This window comes from Lycium barbarum, chromosome 3, assembly GCF_019175385.1.
Source record: "Lycium barbarum isolate Lr01 chromosome 3, ASM1917538v2, whole genome shotgun sequence".
Lineage (NCBI taxonomy): Eukaryota > Viridiplantae > Streptophyta > Magnoliopsida > Solanales > Solanaceae > Lycium > Lycium barbarum.
In genome coordinates, this window is record NC_083339.1 from 127,586,551 (window position 1) to 127,611,630 (window position 25,080).

Genomic DNA, 25,080 nt, shown 5'->3' on the forward strand with positions numbered 1-25,080 from the left:
AAACCAGAAGTGCAGTTAACCACCAGCCTCTGGTTCAGCAAACAAACTAACGACCAGCTAATCTAAGAAAATAGAGAGCATTGCATCTGGTATACTCTACTCAATCTAATATGCGTCTGTCTAGGTGTTGCATCTTGCCAGCCAATTTCCTCACTGCTCCTCTGCAGTACATCTCCTGGGTAATTGTAGCAATCACCATGCTCACAGGTCTGGATTTTGCTGAAAGAGTCTTAGGTTTCTTTCGTTCCAAAATTCATTTATTTCAGCTGCTAGGCTGATTCTGTAAATCTGACTTCCAGCTGAGTTACTTCTAGCATGTGTCACAGCCCAGTCAACTTCCTCATTTCATTTAGTTGGTCTTCTCATCACTCCTTGCCATGTAAGAATTTTCTGCCACGCTAACCTGGACACAGGACAAATAAAGAAGAGTCTGCAGTACATTTCCTGTTTAATTGTTGAAAGCCAGGGAGCTAATTGACCCTCTGTACCAAGTAGAACAAGACGAAGTATTTTCCAAGTAGGTTGAGTCTCTCTTCCTCTAATGACCACTGAATTTACTTCTGTTGGGCTTCCATTATAAAGGCAGATTTTGTGCTAAGTGGTGAATGAGTGTGACAGGATTGGAGTTAGTAGCATGTTTGATATAGACAATGAGCATTAGCCTTAGTACCCACTTATTCGTAAGATGAAAAGGTAAAACAGGTACATAAAGGTGAAAAGTGTATAATTCTGTGCATTTTTTGTTCACTCAATCAATCAATCCAACTCAAGTGCATACTTGAAAGCAAAGTTGATTCAAATTTTGCCCATTCTAGCTCCTTACTTGGATTCCACCAGTCACTTGTTTTTGCCAGCATAAAAATGTCCAATGAGGAACTTTTTGCTCATATATGAAAAGATACAGTTCATTTCAATTTGTTGGGGATTGAGGTGTAGGTGATATAAAGGGTGTTCGAGGTAAGCCTATAAGTTAGCTAAATCAGCTTATAAGCACTTATTGACTTTGATAAACACCAAAAGTGCTTAGAAGTTATAAGCCAAAATCAGCTTTTTGTGAACTACTTTTAAGGCTTTGGTGTCATTTTATTAAGAACAGTGGTACTTATTCTTAGTTTTAGTACTTCAAAGTGTTTTCTAACGCTTAATATTTATCAATTACTTTCAATACAAACTGGCTCAATTAGTGTGAAAAGACATTTTAGCTCCACAATGGATCTCTTCAGCAGCTCTATCTCCTCCTTCAATGATATTCACTTTGAAAACTTTTAGTAATACTACCTCAATCTCAAATTGTGTCAAGCTGGTTAAAGGTATGGTTTTGACTATTAAAAATGTCGTTTTTGTAGATTATCTTGGACCTCTGGTACAGAAATTAAAAAATTTGGTGGCATCTTTATCACAATTTAAGATGTTTCTACTATTTTTGAGGAGATGTTTCTAGTATTGCATTCTTCTAGTTTGATAAACTGACTTAATATAGCACTTCAAAAGTTGGTCAAATTGAGTGTTAATACTCTCTCAAAAGTGAAAAGTAGCTTTGATCAAAGGAAAAGGATCATTTATAAGAGAAGAACACAAGTTACACAACTGTTGAAATTAATTCGGAAGAGATGCATTTTTGGCACCGTGTGATGAGTCGATTCAGAAAGCTCCAGTAGATAAAAGATGTTTGTCAGCCGATTGATTAAATTATTCATTTATTTAGTAATCTAAGAAATTAGCTTGCAGGCATTCTGTTACTAAACTAACATGGATTGTTGTTTTAACATATCAAGAACTTGAAGATTGAAGAAATGTCCTCGAAGAAAGTGCAGAGCAAGTTGAAGCGCATTGTTTTATTACTGGTGGTGCAGAGACGTTAATTGTACATATGCTACAATTTCATTTTCTCAATTTTTAGGATTTGATGGATATATTATGTTGGGCATACATATTTTTTTCAGTAGTTAACGTGATGTTTCAGTTCTTTGCAGCTAACAATGAAATTTTATATGAATATCAATTATTTGGTATATTTAGGTTGCATGTGAAAAGCGTATGAAATAATGCTACTTCAGAACCGCAGGGAAAAATATAAAGTATTTAATTATTTTTATCAAGATTTGCAAAAGGAAATTCGGTCGTTAAAAGTGTTGTAATTAACGAAAAGAATTTCAGTCCCTAAAAGTACTTAATAATGATAAGAGTCAGTTGTTCTATTTCGAGGTCTTAACTACCAGATGAGTCATCAATGTAAGTATTCTAACGACCGGATTAACTGTTGTCGCTAAATATATTTAACAACCGGATTGCAAATCGAGGAAGTGGGAAGGAAAGGTTGGTTGCACAATGCCTCCTTTCTCTCTCCCCCAAGGACTCAGTCGTTAACTTTTAATGAAGGAGCTTTTAATGACCGGTGCCGACCAACTTTTACCCCATCTTTATTGACTCATAGCGACCAGATTTGATCTGTTAACGACCAATATTCCCTCGCTAAGACCATTTCTCTTTAGTGTATATTCTTATGCCTGATAGTAGACGAGGTTCCACGGTATGCTACCGAGAGCTAGTTCATTAGTCTTTATAGTATTATATATGCACACAATATGCTATACACACCATGTATGAGGTATAAAAATCAGGCTTAAACTTTACTAATTATGATTTGCTAATGGGTCTCATAGTTACAGTTGGTACAGGCATGAATGTTTCCATAAAATATTGCATGCACATTCATGGTTATAGGTAGATATGAGTTGTTTGGTCTATGAAAATCAAATATATCAGGCGTCGCTCACCCATCATCCCACAATTGGAGTGTAACAATCATGCATGCAATCATTCACTCACATCACACATCTACATTTGATCATAATAGGTGAAATTACGAAATTGATTTTTCAAAAACGTTAGAATATCCAATTTCTTCTAAAAAAGGAAGATACATCTTCTTTCCAATTTATTAGTAATTGTCTTGTTAGTTTTTTTCAAGAAAATTGATAACTTTATGTATGTTAATTGCATTTTTTTATAAGAATGACATGACACGTTTAAAATTACAAATGTTAATATTTAATTTATGTGTCAAAAAATTTTCTTTTAAAAAGGAATAATTACCTCCAATCAAATATTGTCTCAATACAATGAATAAAAAAAATAAAAAAAAGTAGAAAATCGTAACACCAATAGATCCAAAAATAAAATACAAATATTATCATACGATGAGGAGAATACATATGGCGTGATTGAATACAAAGAATAATATAGAGTCCGTCGTTCTTAAATAATGGACACTGTACGTTCATACCACTTGGATGCTAACAAGCTCTCCTCTTTTTCTAAGTGGTATGCTAACAAGCTCTCCTCTTTTTTCTTGTTTACTAATGAGAAATAGAGACTCATTTCTTTATATTTAGAGTCTAATAATAACTAAAAAGGGGCTTCATGTGAACGTCTAACATTCAGGCTAATTAGAATGTTTTAAAAATTAAATAATCTTCAGGTGGACAGAAGCCTTGAAAGAGATTCCCGTATTTTTTATTGTACTAAAATAATTAGTATTAGTCTAAAGCAAGAGAAAAAAGCTTTCCATATATACTCTATAGTCTATTCTATTCACAAAACGTGGGCGGGCTCGAGTCGAGATGTTCCTGCAATTTAATTTCTTACGCTTTTACAATGCGCGTTAAGGTATTTTAGGCATATATCGGCATTGCATGGAGTAGTATATAAAGGAGATGGATATATGCATAGAAACAGCAACAAAAGACTCTTAGCTTCTTCTACTGCTCTTAATTATAACTTCTATTTCATTCATATATTTCTCTTATTTCTCTCTATTACTATATTTCTTGATCATGTTGTCTGCAGCTAAGAGTAGTCGTGTGCACAAAATACAAAAAGATGGGATGACGGATTTGATCCGTTCAATGGCGGCGGAGAAGCATGAAACTGGCCAACCATTTTATGTACTGGATTTGGCCACAATTGAAAGGCTTATGGACAAATGGAACCATTCTTTTCCAAATGTAAAGCCTTTCTATGCTGTCAAGTGCAACAGTGAACCTGCGCTTCTTACCAAACTAGCCAACTTGGGTGCTAATTTTGATTGTGCTACCCTACTCGAGATTGACACTGTCTTAAATCTCGGAATAAGCCCAGACCAAATCATATTTGCTAATCCGTGCAAGGCTATTTCCCACATCAAGTACGCAGCCACTGTCGGGGTCAATCTCACAACCTTTGATTCCAAGCTCGAAGTTGACAAGATCAAGCAATGGCACCCTCAATGCCATTTGTTACTCCGAATCAAAGCCCCCTAGTGATAGTGGCTCCTTGCGCCCCCTCGGGAAAAAGTTCGGCGTGCTGCCCGATCGAAGAGATTGAACCGCTCCTGCATTATGCTTTAATGTGGCTGGCTTAAAAGTTGTAGGTGTTTCATTTCACGTGGGATCCATAGCACAAGATCCCAACATCTATCGTGAGGCGATTGCAAATGCCAGGGCCGTGTTTGATGTCTCCGATTATCTCGGAATTCCTAAAATGCAAATTTTGAACATTGGCAGGGGATTTGGATCGACCCCATTGTTCGAGGAAATAGCTGGTGTAGTAAATGAAGCAGTTCAAGATTATTTCCCCGAGCCTTATTTAACAATAATCGCGGAGCCAGGACGATTCTTTCCTGAAACGGCTTTTACGTTAGTCACGCATGTGATTGGTAAAAGAGTTAGAGGTGAGAAAATAGAGTATTGGATTGACGACGGGATTTACGGATCATTTAGGCCAACACTTTATAACAGTTGCTTTGTGGGTATTGTTTACCCCGAATTCGGATAATCAATTAAATTTGTGAGTAGTTATAGGATACGAGGTTAAGCCTCAATCTATTTGATAGAGAAAGGAAATATATGAATATATTATGAAGGAGTAGTTGATAATCGGTGGTTTGCTATAGACTTGTATATTTACTAATATATGAGTGTTACTTGATTGAAGAAATGTAAGACAGATGAACACAATGAATTCGGATTGCAACGCGATAATGAGAGAGATTTGTATATATTTCTAGTACAAAGTTTTCTTGATATGAAGGAGCCAACCCTTTAAAAGGAGGACAATGCCCCTTATTTATAGTATTGCCCCATGGGCTTCATACAACATGAAAAATAAAATAATAAAGAAAAAGCTCTGAGTTGGATTAGGTTGGGTTAGGTTGACCGTACGATCTGACACCCGTACGATTGACAGTTGAACATGGCAGGACGTAATCGACGCGTGGCAACCACGCAATGGATCTTCCCGGACCAACGGCCACGATCAAACGGACTAACGGCCTCGACCAATCTGGTCATGGGGGAACCGGACCAGATGATGCTCTTCTTTGCTTCGGTCCAAACATTCCTCTGGTTCAGAATGGAAGCCTTCGTGTACGTTCTTATTCCTTTCTTCCTTCGGTCTTTGGTCTCACCGGTTTGATATACATCCGATTTTTACCGTATACAGATAGTCCCCACACTTCCCGGACCAGAGATTTATCGGAGTAACGGGAAGTGGATGAATCAAGAAATCGGCGACTCCGTTTATCCGTTGTTATCTTCTCATTTTGGCGGGAACAGTTGCGTCACGTCCCCTTTTCATCGGCCACGTGTCTTATTCCGGATGGTCAACTCTGACAACCGCCGTAACGCACGTCGCTTCAGGTCATTCCTCATTAATTATGGGACACGTGGCTCCCCCTGGTTGGCTGGCATCGATAACCGTTCCGCTCCCATGCCTATATAAGGCTCTTCACCTCTCCATTCAAACATTTTCGACTCTTCCATTCATTTTCTCTTTTCTGAAGTTCTTCACTTCTCATCTTTCAACTCTCACAACTCTTATTCATTTGTTGATTCGCTGTTTGTATTACGCAAAAAGGAAACGATTTTACCAACTTCTTCAATAGTTGCTCTTCTGCGTAGCTGCTTCTTCCTCTCGTTCTTCACAACTCTTTTGGAATTCTCTGACTGTTTCCTTTACCCCTTTTAACTTCCTTTTCGCATTCTCCCAATCTCTCTACCCCATATTTTCAAATGTCTGCCAATACTGAAACTACTTCCCACGATGTTCCCTCGGTTTCATCTCAAGGAACCGAGCCTGCCTCTCCAACTAAAGCAAAGAGCACCTTCGAGCCCACTGCCTCGGACATTATACCGGCCAAGCCTAACTTCAACAAAGATTTAGAGGTCGAAAAACCTTCTTCGGTATTGATGAGTCGTGAAATTACGCGATATTCGATGCTAATTCCTTAAGTTTTTGCGACTCTTTAAGCACTTTTGTTGTTACTTTTTGTGTTTTTATGTTGTTTTGTAGGAAAAGATGCCCGGAGAGCATAAAAGAGCAAAATGGATCAAAATTGACCAAAATGGAACAAAATAGAGCAAAACAAGCCAAGTAGCTGAAATGAGTGATCGGAAGAAACCAAGTGAAAAGAAAGTCAAAAAGAGGTCAAACTGGACATTTTTGCAAAACTGTCAAAACTGGACAGTTTTGCAAAAACGGGACAGATTTGCAAAACTGTCAAAAGTGGACAGTTTTGCAAAAACGGGCAGAATTGCAAAAACAGAAATATGGGGGCAGATTTTGACATTCTTTTGAACTTGGAAGAATTAGAGGAGCTACAAAAGAGAGGCTTAGGGCAAAACATTATCATCTTTTGCCATTTTGCAAGCTTGGAGTCTAGGGTTCATCTACACCACACTTTGGGGTTGAAGATTTGAAGATTTGGTTGAGCATTTCTTAAACCTTTAATTTATTTCTTCAATCTCTTGCTTTGTATTGTATATCTAAGTGTGTAGTGTTTATTTTCTTCACTTGAATCTTGTTTATGAAAATATTCTAGGATTAAAGTGTTGGATGAAACTCTTGTTTTGCTTATGTATTGAATGATTTTTATTGCTATTGAAGTGGGTCTTTGTTGATTTAATTAATCTCGTTCTTGAATGTTTCCAAAGGGATTAGCTAACCCTAGGACTCACCCATTTACTTAGATTGAGCTTGGAAAAGGAAATCTAGGTTGGGAAAGATTAATTAACAAGAATTTGGGTCATTAAACTCATCTAATAACTTGAGCTCGGAAGAGGATAGTTACTTGAGGTTAAATTGATTGTGCCTAATATCACACTCTAAGGCTTGGAAAAGCTTAGAGTGAAATTCATTGATTTGGTTGGAAGACTTTCAATGAGATTTTAGATATCATTATCTATTGACACAAACCCGCTCTTAGTTGTAAAATCGTAAAATACGTTGGATCGTTACTTGAGTGTAATTTCCTTTGTATCCAAACTTGTGGCCATTGATCATTTTACTTGCTTTCTAGGTTAGTTTACATTTCCGCATTAGTTATAATCTATCTCAAAAACCCAAAATATTATCCATCGTTTGACTTTAGCGTAGTTGGTGAAAGTTCCTTACTTTCTTAATCGCCTAGCATATTGTTCCCTGTGGGATCGACCCCGACTCATAGTTGGGTAAATATATTGCATACGACCGTGTACACTTTCTCTTTGAGGAGTGTATTTTGGACGTTACCAGGTATCCGATAGGGGGTTCGATGTGAGGCGATATCCCTCATCTATTACTGAAGAAAAACTCGACTTAGTCCGGGCTGATTACGGGTGGGACACCCGTTCGGTTCAAGTTTTTGCCCCCGGGCCAAGTGAATCGGTCACTGACCACCGGGAAGGTTTTTCATACGTGTACACTTACCCTTTCACTCTCAAGCTCGACCCTCCGGTCGATCCGGTCATCTTGGACATGTGCCGGACCTATGACGTGACCTTGGCACAGATTGGTCCGATCGTTTGGAGGGTCGTGGCATGCCTCCTGTTGTTGGCCAACAATGCCGGGAAGGAGCTCACGCTGGCCCACTTGATACACTTATATTCCTCGAGGTTGTTCTGGGGTGGCGTAATAAAGCTCGCAAAGCGTAGCCGGAATCCATTTTTCTCGAAAATGGGCGAAGACAGAGATAGGGGATGGTTGGAGCGATATGTCTGGGTGAGGACCTCGGACATCATTCTGACAATTACATGCCCTTTCCGGAAACGTGGAACAACAAGCGTAAACCTGAACTCTAAGTAATTGCTTTTGTATGTTTTATCGAACTTTGGTTCCACTTTCTTACCGCTTTTTTTATTTATATTAGCCAATGGATGGATTCCTCCGGTCGTCCGGAATCTGAACGAATGGGTTACTGCACTCCTCAGCCAGCATGTCCACGACGACCGGACGTGGGGCCACCTGTCACGCGGTCGATGGGTCTCCCAGAACCACGGTAATACTCTGCTGCTACCCGTGTTCAATGCATCTTCTACTACCCGTATTTATTGTGTCTTCGATTTTCAGGTTTGCCCAAGGGCTCGGTGGATTCCAGACCGGAGTCGGCAGCCGAACCTACAATGTTGGCATCGGAGTTCGATTCAGCAGGTGCATCTCGTATCCTTGCTGCTGCTGCCAAGAGAAAGAGGCCCTCCGACAAAGGGCAGAAACCAAAGAAACGGGCGAGGAGCTTCGTTAGGACCTTAAGGGACGGAACAGAGCCCGAGCTCCTCGTTCGGAGGATCAGTGAGGCCCCTTCCGTGGCCCCTATTCCGGAAGGGGTTGTCGCTGTTTCACCCCTTCCTTCAGCCGGGGAAGGGTCCTCGGCGCCCGTATTATACACAGGTGAGGAAGAAATTCATTTTCCAACTCCTCTGAGGTCGATTGAATTCATCGATATTTCAGGCGACGCTTCTTCCGAGGAGACCCCCCTTCAAAGGACAAGAAGATCCAGGGAGGCGGTTGCTGCGAAGCCGGTCGAAGGACCGAACCGGCCACGAAGACCGAAGTCCCCATTGACGTTCATCCGGAGCCCGAGCACGAGCCTGCTGTGTCTTCGGAGATCCCAGCCTTTGCTGAAGCTGCTGAGGTCCTTCCGAGTTCTTCAACTCTGGCTTCAAGACCGGATGAGTTCGAGGACATGTTCTCGGGTACTCCTCCTGCAACCGGCGAAGCTGCTAGTTTTGGACACCTCCATATCCCTCGAGCTACGAGGGCGGTCGGTTGGGCCACCGAGTCCGGTGCCAGAGATGGCTTGATCCGCACCTTTCCGGCCCCAAGTGTAGAACCGAGGAGGACGAGGTCGGCTGTGATCACTGTTCCCGAGGATTGCAGCTTTCTTTCTCATCCGGTGGGCGTAGCAAGCTACCTGGGGCCCCTTATCTCAGACTCGGATAAACGAAAGATGAACGGGGTCTCTTGCCAGTGCCTCATCAATGAGGGTATGCACGCGGGCAATTGGGTAAGTTTTGTCAACTGTCCCTGCATACTTTCCTTTGAGAATTTTTTGTCTCGTTTTATGAAAAGTGTTTGACTTGCTTCTTTTTGCAGAGTGTGGTGCTTATTAACGAAGCCTTCATCCGCGCCCAGCAAGAGGTGGACGACCTCAAGGGCCAACTGGATGCCCAAGGCCGGGAAACGGAGAAATATCTGCACTTTCTTCGGGAGAAGGAGGATGAGTTGAACCGAGCGGCTATTCTTTCAAACCTCCAACCCGAGCTTGACGCAACAAAGGCCGAGAATCGTCAATTAAAGGGCGAGCTGGCCGAGATGGTCGAATACAACCGGCGTCTCGAAGAGGACAAGATCGGCCTTAGCCGAGAAAACACGCATTTATCCTCAAGGTTCGGTGAGTTTGAAACCACCGTCGCTCAACTCCGAGAGGAGCTAGACTCTGTCAAGGCCGACGCCTCGAGCATGGCCGATAGGCACAAGTTGCTCGAATCGGAGAATGCCCAGCATAGAGAGCGTATGAGGGTGCTCGAGGAGAAGGCGGAAAAAAGGGCTCAGATGTGTGCTGATCTAAAATCCGAGCTCGAAGAGACAATCGGTGCAAATGACACTCTCAAGGCCGAGCTTGAGTCGGCCATTCAGATGCAAAATGTCCTCGGTGAGGCTCGGGATGTTCTGGCGGCAAATTTAGACCGGGCCGAGGCCGATTTGGAAGAAGCTCTGAAGAGCGTGGAGGCCGCCGAGGCTCATGCCACTATTGTTGCTGAGTACGAAAAATGGAAGTCTCGGAGGATCACCCTTGAGCAAGCCGAGCATGGCTTTATGGATCTTCCGGCCCTTATTCTCGAGGCTAGAAGAATCGAGGAAGAGGCTAAGGGTGCCCTCGGGGATGACTCCGACGACTCCGAGCGGACAGTGTCTGAACACTCCGGCTCCAGCCATTCTGGATAGATTTAGGGCCTGTACTTAGCCTTTTTATTTTTTGCCTTTGTAATGGTCTCCGATGTAAATCCTTTATATAAATAGAACATGTATTTCCCTTGATTCTTTTCTTCGAATGAATGTTTGTTATGATTTCCGCCCGAATTGTCGGTTCGTTTTTAAGGAGTCATTATTTCTGACTGTGCCTACATATCGGATTTTCTCCTCCTCCAGTGTATGTCGTCCGGGAATCTTATGGAGTTTTTGCCCATGGAACTTATCTTACGCTTTTGTGAATTTGGACGTCTCCGAATCACGACGGGCGTTGTTAGGGCCGGTACTTTCGGCTACTTTTAGGGCCGGTATATTTCAGACACCTGAGTCTCAGCCTTAGCTGGATTTTGATGTAAAAGTCCCCGTTTGTGGGGTTAATGATTTTGGCTCGGTTCGCTATGACCTTGTTGCCTTTGTCGAATTTCGACCGCAGTGCCCGATATAGGGTGTATAAATGAAATGGTGCCGAAATATGGCGGTTATCACCGGGGTGAACTGTTTTAACAGAGAGGCATCCAACATGTCGTTTATCCAAAAATTCGATAATTTTTGCATTGCAAGTGTTTGTGTACATAAGAATGAATTTTTCACTTCCGCCTTTGCTGTAGCAAATACTAAATGGACACGATTCATTCTGATCGTTTGGTCCTTACATCGGAACCTAATGCGGAAGATCCGACTCTTGGTTTTGCCGTAACAAATATTATAGGGACACGATTCGTTCTGATCGTTTGGTCCTTACATCGGAACCTAATATTGAAGGTTCGATTTTGTTTTGTTGAGGGCGACCTCCGGTTTCAACTAACCGGGTGTCAGAGACATGCTCCGATGATTCACCAGCCCGGAGAGTTACTGCATTCGGTGATTTCACCTTGGCCTTTCATGAAGTGGGGAATGGACATTGTGGGTCCATTACCATAGGCACCAGGTAAAGCCCGTTTCATTCTGTTTATGACTGATTATTTCTCTAAGTGGGTTGAAGCGCAGGCCTTTGAAAAAATCAGAGAGAAGGAAGTCATTGACTTCATATGTGATCACATCATTTGTCGTTTCGGCATCCCTGCCGAGATAACTTGTGATAATGGTCCTCAGTTCGTGGGTGGCAAAGTCAACGATTTTCTCGAGGGATTGAGGATCAAGAAAATTGTATCAACCCCGTATCACCCGTGTGCAAACGGACAGGCGGAATCCACGAACAAGACAATAATCCAAAATCTGAGGAAAAGACTTGAAGCATCAAAGCATCATTGGAGAGAAATATTACCGGAGGTGTTATGGGCTTACAGAACCACATCGAAATCAAGCACGGGGGAAACTCCCTTCTCGTTGGTCTACGGGGCTGAAGCCCTTATTCCCATGAAAGTTGGTGAACCGACCCTCCGGTTCAGATATACGACAGAGGAGTCAAACGAGGAGGCCATGGCCGTAAAACTCGACCTCACGGATGAACTTCGTGAAAATGCGTTGGTCCGTATTGCAGCCCAGAAACAGAGAGTGGAAAGGTACTACAATCGGAGAGCCAATTTCCGTCATTTCCAAGTTGGGGACTTGGTGCTTCGAAAAGTTACCTTGAACACCAAAAATCCCAACGATGGAAAACTGGGCCCGAACTGGGAAGGACCGTATAAGGTAACCGGGATAACGGGCAAAGGATCGTACCAGTTAGAGTCCATGGACGGGCAACGACTGTGCAATAACTGGAATGTGGCTCGTCTGAAAAGATACTACTGCTAAGGTATGGACTCTCCGTATTTGTTTTATTTAACCTTTCTCTTTTGCAGGAAATCGAGGACCGGATAAAAAATTAGAATTTAGGCCTGAAAACACGTGTTGCACTCTTTTCCTTAGTACGGTTTTATCCCAAAATGGGTTTTCCAGCAAGGTTTTTAACGAGGCAACAAGTATAACGTGTTACTTGACAAAGACGAAGACAGATGCCCGGAAACTCGGGGTCACGCCCAACGAGTGGGGACTTAATAGCACTCACCCGATCTTACAGCTCGGATAAGAGATAGGGGACTATCACACCCACTCTGAAGTTTACCCCGGTTAGTTGAAACCGGAGGTCGCCCTCAACAAAACAAAACCAGACCTTCAATATTAGGTTCCGATGTAAGGACCAAACGATCAGAACGAATCGTGTCCCTATAATATTTGCTACGACAAAACCAAGAGCCGGATCTTCCGCATTAGGTTCCGATGTAAGGACCAAATGATCAGAATGAATCGTGTCCATTTAGTATTTGCTACGGCAAAGGCGGAAGGGAAAAATTCATTCTTATGTACACAAACACTTGCAATTGAAAAATTATCGAATCTTCGTCCATCCGGTTCCAGTAATAACCGGACCTGATGATCTTTCGGACCGGAGCTTCAGCACCGGAGTGGTTGCCACAGGTTTCTTCGTGCACCTCTCTCATCACATACTCCGTTTCTCCGGGGCCCAAACATATCGTCGATACAATTGGCCGTCTACCAAGCAGAAACGCGCAGCTTTGGTCCGTAATGACCGTGATTCTTTCAGGTCATTCGGGAGCTTTCCATCACGCAAGTAGTCGATGTACTTGTTGCGCCAATCCCAAGTTAAACCCATCGTGTTTATTTCAGCATGTCCGTTTTCTATCGCCGTGTTCAACAAGTGTACCGTAGTCCCGGGGTTTATTTCTTCCCCTTCGACCGAGGATCCCAAATTTGCCAATGCATCGACTTCACTATTCTGCTCCCTCGGTATATGTTGTATGGTCCATTCATTAAACCGATGTATCACTTGAATTTTTTCAAGATACCTCTGCATCCGTTCGTCATTGACCTCGAAGACGCCGTTCACTTGGTTTACGACCAAGAGAGAATCACACTTTGCCTCAATTATTCCGGCCCCCATACTTCGGGCCAATTTGAAACCTGCAATCATAGCCTCATACTCGGCTTCATTGTTAGTCAATTTAGCAGTTCTAATAGACTGTCGAACGGCATCCCCGGCCGGGGTTCTAAGGACGATTCCTAGCTCGGATCCTTTGAGGTTCGAGGCTCCGTCCGTATGTAGCGACCAAATACCCGAGGCTTTCCCCGAGGTCAGCAGAAGCTCTTTCTCAACCCCGGGGACCATAGCCGGGGTGAAATCCGCCACAAAATCGGCCAAGATCTGGGACTTGATGGCCGTTCGAGGTTTGTATTCGATATCATATCCGCTAATTTCTATGACCCATTTGGTAAGTCTGCCCGATAATTCCGGTTGATGCATGATGTTTTTTAGGGGGTAAGTAGTTACTACACATATCGGGTGGCATTGAAAGTAGGGCTTGAGTTTTCTAGAAGCACTCACTAATGCCAATGCCAATTTTTTCAAGTGGGGATAACGGCTCTCCGCATCCCCCAAAGTTCTACTTACATAATAAACAGGGAATTGCGTACCTGATTATTCTCGGACCAAAACGCCACTTGCCGCTATCTCGGAGACAGCAAGGTAGAGAAAAAACCGCTCATCCGTTTTTGGTGTGTGCAGTAGCGGTGGGATGGACAGGTATCTTTTTAATTCTTGTAAAGATTTTTGACACTCCGGTGTCCAAACGAAATCATTCTTCTTCCTCAGTAAGGAGAAGAAGCGGTGACTCTTGTCCGAGGACCTTGATATGAAACGACTTAGCGCCGCTATCCTTCCGGTGAGCCTCTGCACTCCCTTTACATTATTCGCTACCTCGATATCCTCGATGGCCTTGATTTTGTCCGGGTTGATTTCAATACCCTGATTTGACACCATGAAACCCAAAAATTTACCGGACCGGACGCCGAAGGCGCATTTTTCCGGGTTGAGCTTCATGTTGTACTTGCGGAGTACATCGAAAGTTTCCTGTAAATGCTTTAAATGGTCCTCTATTTCTAGGGACTTAACAACCATGTCGTCAATATAAACTTCTATTATTTTCCCTATTTGTTCTTCGAACATTCCGTTAACTAGTCGTTGGTAAGTTGCACCCGCAATTTTTAGTCCAAAAGGCATGACATTATAACAGTAAGTCCCATATCGGGTAATAAATGATGTTTTCTCCTGATCCTCCGGGTGCATCCGAATTTGGTTATACCCGGAGTAAGCATCGAGAAAACTCAGCATCTCATGCCCGGCCGTCGCATCGATCATTCTGTCAATGTGAGGCAATGGAAATGAATCCTTCGGGCATGCCTTGTTTAAATCCTTGTAATCTACACACATTCGAAATTTATTACCTTTCTTTGGCACCACCACCACGTTAGCTAGCCAGTCCGGGTATTTTACCTCCCGGATAAAGCCTATTTTTAAAAGCTTCGTTACTTCGTCTTTTACGAAGGAGTGTTTTGCTTCTGCCATGGGCCTTCTCTTCTGCTTCACCGGGGGAAACTTTCCGTCTAAGCTGAGCTTGTGAGTTGCTACTTCCGATGGTATACCTGTCATATCTATATGGGACCATGCTAAGTAATCTGCATTAGCTCGAAGAAATTCAATTAACTTGCTCTTGAGCTCCGGGGTTAACCCCCTGCCCAGGTATACCTTTCTGTCCGGTAGATATTCGAACAAGATGATCTGCTCCAGCTCCTCTACTGTCGACTTGGTTGCATCCGAGTCATCCGGCATGACGAATGATCTGGGTACGTCGAAACCATCATCTTCATACTCCGGGTCCAATCCCGAGTGCTTTGATTGCTATTTGGTGTTCGGTTCCCTGGTTGGATCTTCTTCCTTGTGATCCGATTCTTCGGGATTCGGTGTCGCCTCCTCGACCGCGAACATCTCCCTTGCGGCGGGCTGTTCACCTCGGATTGTTTTTATTCCCTCCAGGGTCGGAAATTTCAGCAGCTGATGTAATGTTGAGGGCACGGCCCTCATGCTATGTATCCAAGGTCTACCCAGTAACGCATTGTACTTCATGTCTCCTTCGATCACATAGAACACCATCTGCTGGATAGTGCCGCCGATGTTCACCGGCAACGAGATATCCCCCTTTGTGGTTTCGCTCGCCATGTTGAACCCGCTGAGTACCCGGGCTATCGGTACGATCTGATCGAGTAGCCCTAGCTGCTCGACCACTCTCCACCGGATGATGTTGGCCGAGCTACCTGGGTCAATCAAAATACGTTTAACCTGAGTTTTAAAGATAAGTACATAAATTACCAATGCATCATTGTGCGGTTGAATGATGCCTTCGGCATCCTCGTTGCTGAAAGAGATGGAACCCTCGTATAAATAATCCCAGCTGCGCTTTTCACGAACAACAGAAACCTTGTCCCGTTTCATCACCGGTCCTCGAGGGGCATCGGTACCCCCACCTATCATGTTGATTATATTCTGGGGTTCTACTGGCTCGGCCCTTTTATGAGTCTCCCTTTCCTTGTAGTGACTTTTGGCTCGTTCACTCAGCAATTCTCGGAGATGACCATTCTTCAGTAACCGGGCTACCTCCTCTCTTAGCTGGTGACAATCCTCGGTTCTATGACCATAGGTTCCGTGGTATTCACACACCATGCTCGGGTCCCGTTGGCCCGGATCCGACCTCAGAGGTCTTGGCCATCTTACATCCGGGACACGGCCGATAGCCGAGACGAGGCCTGAGGTACTGACGTTGAAGTTGTACTCCGATATCTTTGGCAAATCCTTGTTGCCGGCAGAGCTTCCGGCATCGCTCCTGAATGAGAGACCCCGGCTGTTTGCCGGACGCTCGATCCGTTTATTACCCCGATCGGAGAAATGGCTTGGGCTACCGCTTGATTTCTCTGATCTGAAGCTTGGCTTCTCCGAATGGGAGTATGGCCGATACCTTTCCCTTGATGATTCGGCCTTCGTTTCGTAACCTTTCCTTGGTCTCTCAAAACTCTTGTTCACATTTATTGGCCCCGGGGGAAGCTCGAATTGATCATCCTCCACCTGAATCTTCGACTCGTATCTGTTATGGACATCAGCCCATGTCATAGCCTCGTACTCCAGCAGGCTCTCCTTCAATTTGAACAAAGCCGTCGAGCTCCGAACATTGAGCCCTTTCGTGAAAGCTTGTGCGGCCCATTCTTCGGGAACCGGAGGGAGCTCCATTCGTTCCCTTTGGAACCGGTTGACAAATTCACGGAGCAACTCATCGTCTCTTTGGGATATACGGAAGATGTCCTCCTTGCGGGCCTGCACCTTTTTGGCACCGGCATGAGCTTTTACGAAGGCATCAGCGAGCATTTCGAAAGAAGTGATCGAATGCTCGGGCAGATGATCGTACCACGTCAATGCTCCTTTTGACAAAGTCTCCCCGAACTTTTTCAGCAATACTGATTCAATTTCATCCTCCTCCATGTCATTGCCTTTTATAGCGCAGGTGTATGAGGTCACATGCTCGTGCGGGTCCGTTGTGCCGTCATATTTCTGGATATCCGGCATTTTGAACCTCTTTGGGATTAATTTCGGAGCTGCACTCGGAAGAAAAGGCCTTTGGATGTACCTCCTCGAATCCGGCCCCTTCAGTAAAGGCGGAGCCCCCGGGATTTGATCCACCTGAGAGTTATATGTTTCCACCCTCTTTTCGGTTGAATCTACCTGCTTTGCCAAAGTTTCGAGCATTTTCAGAACCTCGGTGGAGGAACCAGCTCCGGACCCATTGCTCTCAACCATCCATGCTTCATCCCTTCTGGTTTCAGCAACACCCTTCGTCTTCTCCGGGGTCGTTTTATCTTTTCCACTTTGCAACTGGGCAATTGCGATTCCTTGCTCGGCAATCGCTGCCCTCTATTCCTGCAACATTTCAAAAATCAAACGTAAGTCAATATTATCATTCGGGGTATCCGGTTCTTTCCGGCCCTGTGTCCGGGACAAAGTAACCGAAACGTGGGTATTTAAAGGGTCGGTGGCCGGCTGGGCGGCATTCTCCTGATCCACGGTGTTTTGATGGTTGAGGCCCTCCCTCGAATTAACGGGGTTAGGGTCAGCGGGGTTTGGTAATCCTCGTGGACCGCTGCCTTCATTTTCGGCCACGATTTCGTTGTTGTTGACGTGACCAGATTGCCCACTGTTAGCCATTTAGTCCGTTTTTTCAGAGACGAACAGGAGATGTTTTTGATTTTGATGAATATGGTAGAGATCAAGATCAAAGACCACTATTATCCTAGGCCCCACGGTGGGCACCAAACTGTTTACCCCGAATTCGGATAATCAATTAAATTTGTGAGTAGGTATAGGATACGTGGTTAAGCCTCAATCTATCTGATAGAGAAAGGAAATATATGAATATATTATGAAGGAGCAGCGGATAATCGGTGGTTTGCTATAGACTTGTATATTTACTAATATATGAGTGTTACTTGATTGAAGAAATTTAAGAGAGATGAACACAATGAATTCGGATTGCAACGCGATAATGAGAGAGATTTGTATATATTTCTAGTACAAAGTGTTCTTGATATGAAGGAGCCAACCTTTTAAAAGGAGGACAATGCCCCTTATTTATAGTATTGCCCCATGGGCTTCATACAACATGAAAAATAAAACAATAAAGAAAAAACTCTGAGTTGGATTAGGTTGGGTTAGGTTGACCGTACGATCTGACACCCGTACGATTGACAGTTGAACATGGCAGGACGTTATCGACGCATGGCAACCGCGCAACGGATCTTCCCGGACCAACGACCACGATCAAACAGATTAACGGCCTCGACCAATCCGGTCATGGGGGAACCGGACCAGATGATGCTCTTCTTTGCTTCGGTCCAAACATTCCTCCGGTTCAGAATGGAAGCCTTCGTGTACGTTCTTATTCCTTTCTTCCTTCGGTCTTTGGTCTCACCGGTTTGATATACATCCGATTTTTACCGTATACGAGTATCAAGCCACTTTCGCTCAAGGCATAAGAAGAATCTGGTCAAATGTGTGAGTCAACCATTTCCGGACCAAGCTGTGACTCCCTTGATGCAGTGGCCATTGACATAAAATTACCGGAGCTTCAAGTGGGTGATTTGATAGTGTTCTATAACATGGGTGCATACTCAAAATGTGCAGGAACCAAGTTCAATGGATTTGATATGCTATCCACACCTATCTATCTTGCTAGCACCAATTCTAGCTAAAGCTATATGTCCGAAACAATGAAAGAATTGGAGCTAGCTCTCCTTGTTATTTTCTTAATTCTCTACAGGTGCTAATGATCGAATAAAGAATTTATTCCCATTAGTTAGATGTTTGTCCTTGCTACCGGCGTCCCTAGGGTCGCTATTCATAGTGATTTTTTTGAACATCTGATTGGCAATTTTGTGGAGTTAAAAGCTTATATGATCACTCAATTTTGGGTAATTGGTCACCATAGTCAACTCAACTTTATTTTGTCTTTCAAAAGCTACTCAACTTTGAGTAAGTGGCCTCTATAGTCACTCAACTTTGTTTTGTCTTCCAAAAGTCACTCAATTTGGTAATTGACCTCCATAGTCATTTTAGCCAGAAATATAATTTCAGGTACATATTTAATGATGTGGCAGTTATATATATATATATATATATATTTTAAAAGATCTTAAGAAATTAAAATTAATAATTAAATTTACTTATTTAGGATCCAATTCATCATAATTAGTGCATGTAATACTAAAGTTTAGGATAAATTTATTTAGGATATTATTCATCATTAATATATAAAAATAACGAACTTAGACAATATATCTCAAGTGATATTGCAAGACATAAATAATAATAACAAAATATTTTGAGAATATAAAATTCTACTTATCAAATTAAACAAGTGAGTCAATAAACCCAATTAGCCAGATTGTTAGCAATAACAACTGAAGTCTACAAAAATTCTCAAATTCTCTAGAATCTTCTACGATTGTTATTAGTGTTGTTTCAGTAACTTTTTGTAGACTTCAACTGTAATTGCTGACAATTCGGCTAATTGGGTTTATTGGCTCACTTGTTTAATTTGATAAGTAGAATTTTAAATTCTTAGAATATTTTTTTATTATTATTATTATTATTATTATTATTATTATTATTATTTATGCCTTGCAATATTACTTGAGATATATTGTCTAAGTTTATTATTTTTATGCATTAATGATGAATAATATCCTAAACTTTCGTATTATATGCACTAATTATGATGAATTGGATCCTAAATAAACAAATTTAATTATTGATTTTAATTTTTTAAGATATTTTTGTAAGAAATTATAACTGTCACGTCATTAAATATGTACCAGAAATAATATTTCTGGCTAAAATGATTACGGAGGCCATTTACAAAAAGTTGAGTGCTATGGAGGCCAATTACTCAAAGTTGAGTGACTATGGGAGGTCACTTACCCAAAGTTGAGTGACCTTTGAAATACAAAATAAAGTTAAGTGACTATGATGGCCAATAACTCAAAGTTGAGTGATCATATAAGCTTTTAACTCTAATTTTGTGAGACAAGGACCTACCTATTTTATTACTACAAGCTTTCGAAATTTTATTTTTTAGTGTTTGGATATTCACGCTTTTGTATTACTGCATCCATTCGTTTGGTTAATTTGAAACCCTGTTCTTTTGGTGTCTCATGAGTTGACAAAAAGTTAGATGACACAATCAGTCAATCCACTTGTTCATTTTTTAAATTAAAACAAAAAGAAATGAAAATTATCCTAGAAAAGGGAAGAAATGAAAAATGAACGTACTACATTATTACTTTAAAAACCACACATGCCGATGAGGAACCGCATCTTGTCCAGCAAAGGGATGGCAACTATTTATGTTACACTATTGCTAGCAATTCAGAAAGATAGTTGAGTTGTGCGGCACCACAACGGCAAAATTGTGGCTACCTAGCCAATTTATTGTAGAAATTTTTGCTAACAATAATTGAATCATACAAATTAGAAATGTTTTTTTTTTTTGGTTGAAGAAATCGATTACTCAATGTGGATCAGTGTTGAACGAAGGAGACAAAAATTTGAGGAAAATCTACCTCTCCGACGAGCTAGAACACGGGTGTATCAGAGGCTATCAACCTGATTTGATAACTAGTTGGTACGTTCTAATAATAAAAAGAAGGTTATCTTTCTAATCATATTTTGATTATGTCCGGTGAATACATACAATCAAACAGTTTGATACGACGACAATCATTGGTTCAAATTCAATAGTAGGTGAAATTTGTTAGATATCATTGACTCTGGTATCGAATAAGGTTTATGACCCACCTTTAGTAATATTGATTTTTTTTAATTTTGTTTTTCTATTTCATTTTTGAATTTGATTTTTGCATCAAACATGGATTCTATGACCTTCAAAGGGAGTTTATCTTGAAGCAATAATAACGCATTGATCTAGTCGCCACAAATGACTATCTAAATTGTTTCGGTTCTGCCGATGGTGTCATAGAAATTAAAAGCTCTTACATATACTTATAGTGATTACTGTCACTTCCTTTTTTATTTTGATAGTTTCTACGATTACATGAATTATATCTATTTCGACCTTGGCGCACGTTTAGTAGTATTATATATGATTCGAGCATCCATCCTATTTTAGGACTAGAGTCTAGAGTTGAGCAACGTAATATAATAAGTTTCCAAATAGGGTGAAGTTTGGAGTCCGGAGCCAAAATGACTTATTTTTGCAGCCATTAGACCAAAATAGGGTGTCTTTTTTTTTTTTATACCATAATGGGCATTTCGTTGATTATTCAACGAAATGCCCAGCATTTACTGCTCATAGCCGCAACATTTTTTTTTTGTTTGCAGTTCGTGAACTGCTTAACGAAATAGCAGTTTTTTTTTTTTTTTTTTTTTTTTTTTTTTTTTTTTTTTTTGCATTTCGTGACACAATCAACAAAATAGATTTTTTTTTTTTAATTTCGTGAATAAAAACAAAAACTGATTTGTTTTGTTTTGTTTTTTTCGCATTTCGTGACACAATCAACGAAATAGGTTTTTTTTTTTTTTTTTTTGTATTTCGTGAATAAAAAAAGAAATAGGAAATTATAATTTTTTTTTGGGGTGGTGAAGTTATATATATATATATGAATGAAATAAAAAAAAAATATAATTTCCTATTTATATATGAAATATATATATATATATATATATATATATATATATATATATATGAAATATATATATGAATGAAATATATATGTATGAAATATTTTCCTATTTCGTTGGTATATAAACGAAAAAATATATATATATATATATATATTCATCTTATTTCATTGGCATATGAATGAAATAATATATATATATATATATATATATATATATATATTTTTTTTTTTTTTTTTTTAATTTCATTCATATACCAATGAAATAAGATGAATATATATATATATATATATATTGTTTTTCGTTTATATACCAATGAAATAGGAAAATATTTCATTCATATATATATTTCATTCATATATATATATATTTTTTTTATTTCATTCATATACCAATGAAATAAGATGAATATATATATATATATATATATATATATATATATATATATATATATATATATATATATATATATATATATTTATTATTTCGTTCATATGCGAATGAAATAAGATGAATATATATATGTTTTTTTTCGTTTATATACCAACGAAATAGGAAAATATTTCATACATATATATTTCATTCATACATATATATTTCATTCATATATATATATATATATATTTATTTCATTCATATATATATATATATATATATATATTTTTTTATATATATATAAATAGGAAATTATATATATATATATATATATTTTATTTCATTCATATATATATATAACTTCACCACCCCAAAAAAAAATTATAATTTCCTATTTATTTTTTTATTCACGAAATACAAAAAAAAAAACACCCATTTCGTTGATTGTGTCACGAAATGCGAAAAAAAACAAAACAAAACAAAACAAAACAAATCAGTTTTCGTTTTTATTCACGAAATTAAAAAAAAAAAAAAACATCTATTTCGTTGATTGTGTCACGAAATGCAAAAAAAAAAAAAAAATCGTTTTTATTCACGAAATACAAAAAAAAAAAAAAAAACTGCTATTTCGTTAAGCAGTTCACGAACTGCAAACAAAAAAAATAAAATAAAAATTGTTGCGGCTATGAACAGTAAATGCTGGGCATTTCGTTGAATAATCAACGAAATGCCCATTATGGTATAAAAAAAAAAGACACCCTATTTTGGTCTAATGGCTACAAAAATAAGTCATTTTGGCTCCGGACTCGTGAAGTTTGTTGAAGGTTTAATGACAAGGGTTTGCTAGCAGCCTAGCACCATGCAATCGACCACTCAAATCACGCATCTACATCTTGGTGAAATGACAAATATGAAAATTTTAATATTTTTTGTAGTTTTTATTTTTGAATTTTTAAATATTAGAATATCCAATTTCTTCTGAAAAAGAAGATACTTCTTCTATCTATGTTATATGTTATTGTTATTTTTAGTCTGGTTCAAGAAAAAATGACAGGTTTTTATATTTAATTTGAAAGCTCTTTATTAATTTGACATTATCATTTTATCTGAATGACATATTTTATAAAATTGACACGACATGTTCAAACTCACATACGCTGTTAATATTTAATTTATGTGTCAAAAAGTTTAGTTCACCTCCAATCAAACAATGTCTTGTAAAATGAATCAGAACGAATAGAAAACAGTACAACAATATATCCAAAAACTATAATATAACGACAACAAATATTAATGACATGTGATGGAGAAAATATTATGCATGCGTGTCTGAATACAAAAAATAATATAAGTAGAGTCCATCGATCCTAAAAATTGGACACCAGTACGTTCATACCACTCGAATGCTAACTACTAATGAGAAACAGAGACTCATTTCTTTACATTTAGAGAATCTTGTGTAACATTCAGAGAGTCTTGTGTAACATTCAGATTAATAATAAGGTTTGATGAATTAATTAATTAATATACACAGGTGGAAATTCAGAAAGAAAGAGATTCCCGTATCTTTTATTGCACTAAAATAATTAGTATTGATTTCTAAAATAAGAGAACAAGCACTCTATAGTCTATTCTAATCATAAAACGTGGGCGAGCTCGAGTCAATCACCGCGAGATTTTATATGTTACTCGTTTTCGTTTGTTTTAATTTTTTTTTACATAATTACTTACATTTCATTTTCATACATAAAAATAACATAACATAATCACAAGATATTGAAGTTTATCATCTTTTTGATTAAATTAAGCTCCAATCAAATCACTGTCATATGAAATGAATCAAAAAAAGGTACTCCCTCCGTCCCAAAAAGATTGTCCTCTTTTAACTTGGCACAAAATTTAAGAAATAAAGGAAGACTTTTGAAATGTGTGGTCCAAAACAAGCCTTAGATATTTGTATGGCTGTAAATCATCTTATAAAGTTAAATTGTTTCTAAATATTGAAAGGAGACAATCTTTTTAGGACAAACTAAAAAGGAAAGGAGGACAATTTTTTTTGGAACAGAGAGAGTAATAAAATGATACTTTTAACTCCCACAGCTATAAGAGATCCAACAACATATGACGACAACAAATATAAATGATACGATCAGAGGCGAAGTCAGAATTTAAAGTTTATAAGTTCGGAATTCTAATTATATAAAGTTACTGTGTTCTAAATTAATATCTTATACATATGTGGCTGGTGGGATTCGCAGGTCTCCACGGCCACAACGTGGAACTTTCACCACTAAACTACAACCACAAAGATAGCTTCCTGAATACGAAGAAGAAAATTGCACGTGACAAATAGTAAGGTCTTTGATTTCCTGAAAGTGGGACACCAACGTTTATCCCACTGGATGCTACGTTCTCTTGCTTTATTTCTACTGTATGTCTAATGGCAAATAGATAGGGACACTTCTTTACTGATGAGAATTAAAGCGATAAACCTCCAAAGAAATTCCCACTTTTATCAAATAACTAGACGGTCTATGCTCCTGCGCACGGACCCAACACTTTAGATTATAGTTCATCTATGTATATGTAGTTGTGTTTGGATACTGTTTTTATGCATATATATATATATACACACACATATATATATGTATATACTATGTTCAAAACACGATTAATATAACATTGTAGTTTGTGCTCCGTATCTAAAACTTTAGTATATTAGTGTTTGCTACGAATACAAAATCGGCAAATTTATTAATATTTTTTAAAAGAGAAGACTTGTTTAAAAGAAAACTATTTTCCTCTCTTTGAGATAAAACAATAGCAATATTTAAGCATTAGTTGATACTTTCAATTTTAATTCGATTAATTTAAAGGTGTAAAATACTTATTATTTTTTATCAAATTTTGATTTGGATAATTCTAATTCAAATTATTAAATTAATTTTACACGTTTAAAACGAAACAAAGTAGAAATTGATTTTCTATTTAAACGAAGAAATGCTATTTTTTAATTTTTGGTAAATATTCTTGGTTTAGCTCATTTTACTTGTCATGTTGTCTTTTGCATGATTTTTTAAGAAAACGTCGATTAGAATTATAATTTGACTAATTTACCTTATTCATTATTTGATCTCCATTTGATATATTTTTTACGACATTAATCTCTTTTCACATTTATTAGAGTAAGAATAAAAATAAAAAAGTAATTAAATTCTATCTATTTTAAAATATAAATATTTTAAGTATATTTATATTAGTATTATTTGAGTATTATTCTACATAAATTATATGTATAATAAAGCTTTTTTCAATAAAAATATATAATCTTATTTGCCAAATATAGTGTATAGGTAAAAGTAAATAAATAATGTATTTTAAGGAGATAAGATAATTATTTTTATTTATATAGATGTATCATATTTTAA

At 39.1% G+C, this 25,080-nt stretch overlaps 1 pseudogene; it reads left to right on the forward strand.

The window, feature by feature from the left end:
* Positions 1-3,836: 3,836 nt before the first annotated feature.
* Positions 3,837-18,330, forward strand: LOC132631315 (ornithine decarboxylase-like; annotated as a pseudogene).
* The last annotated feature ends 6,750 nt before the right edge of the window (positions 18,331-25,080 follow it).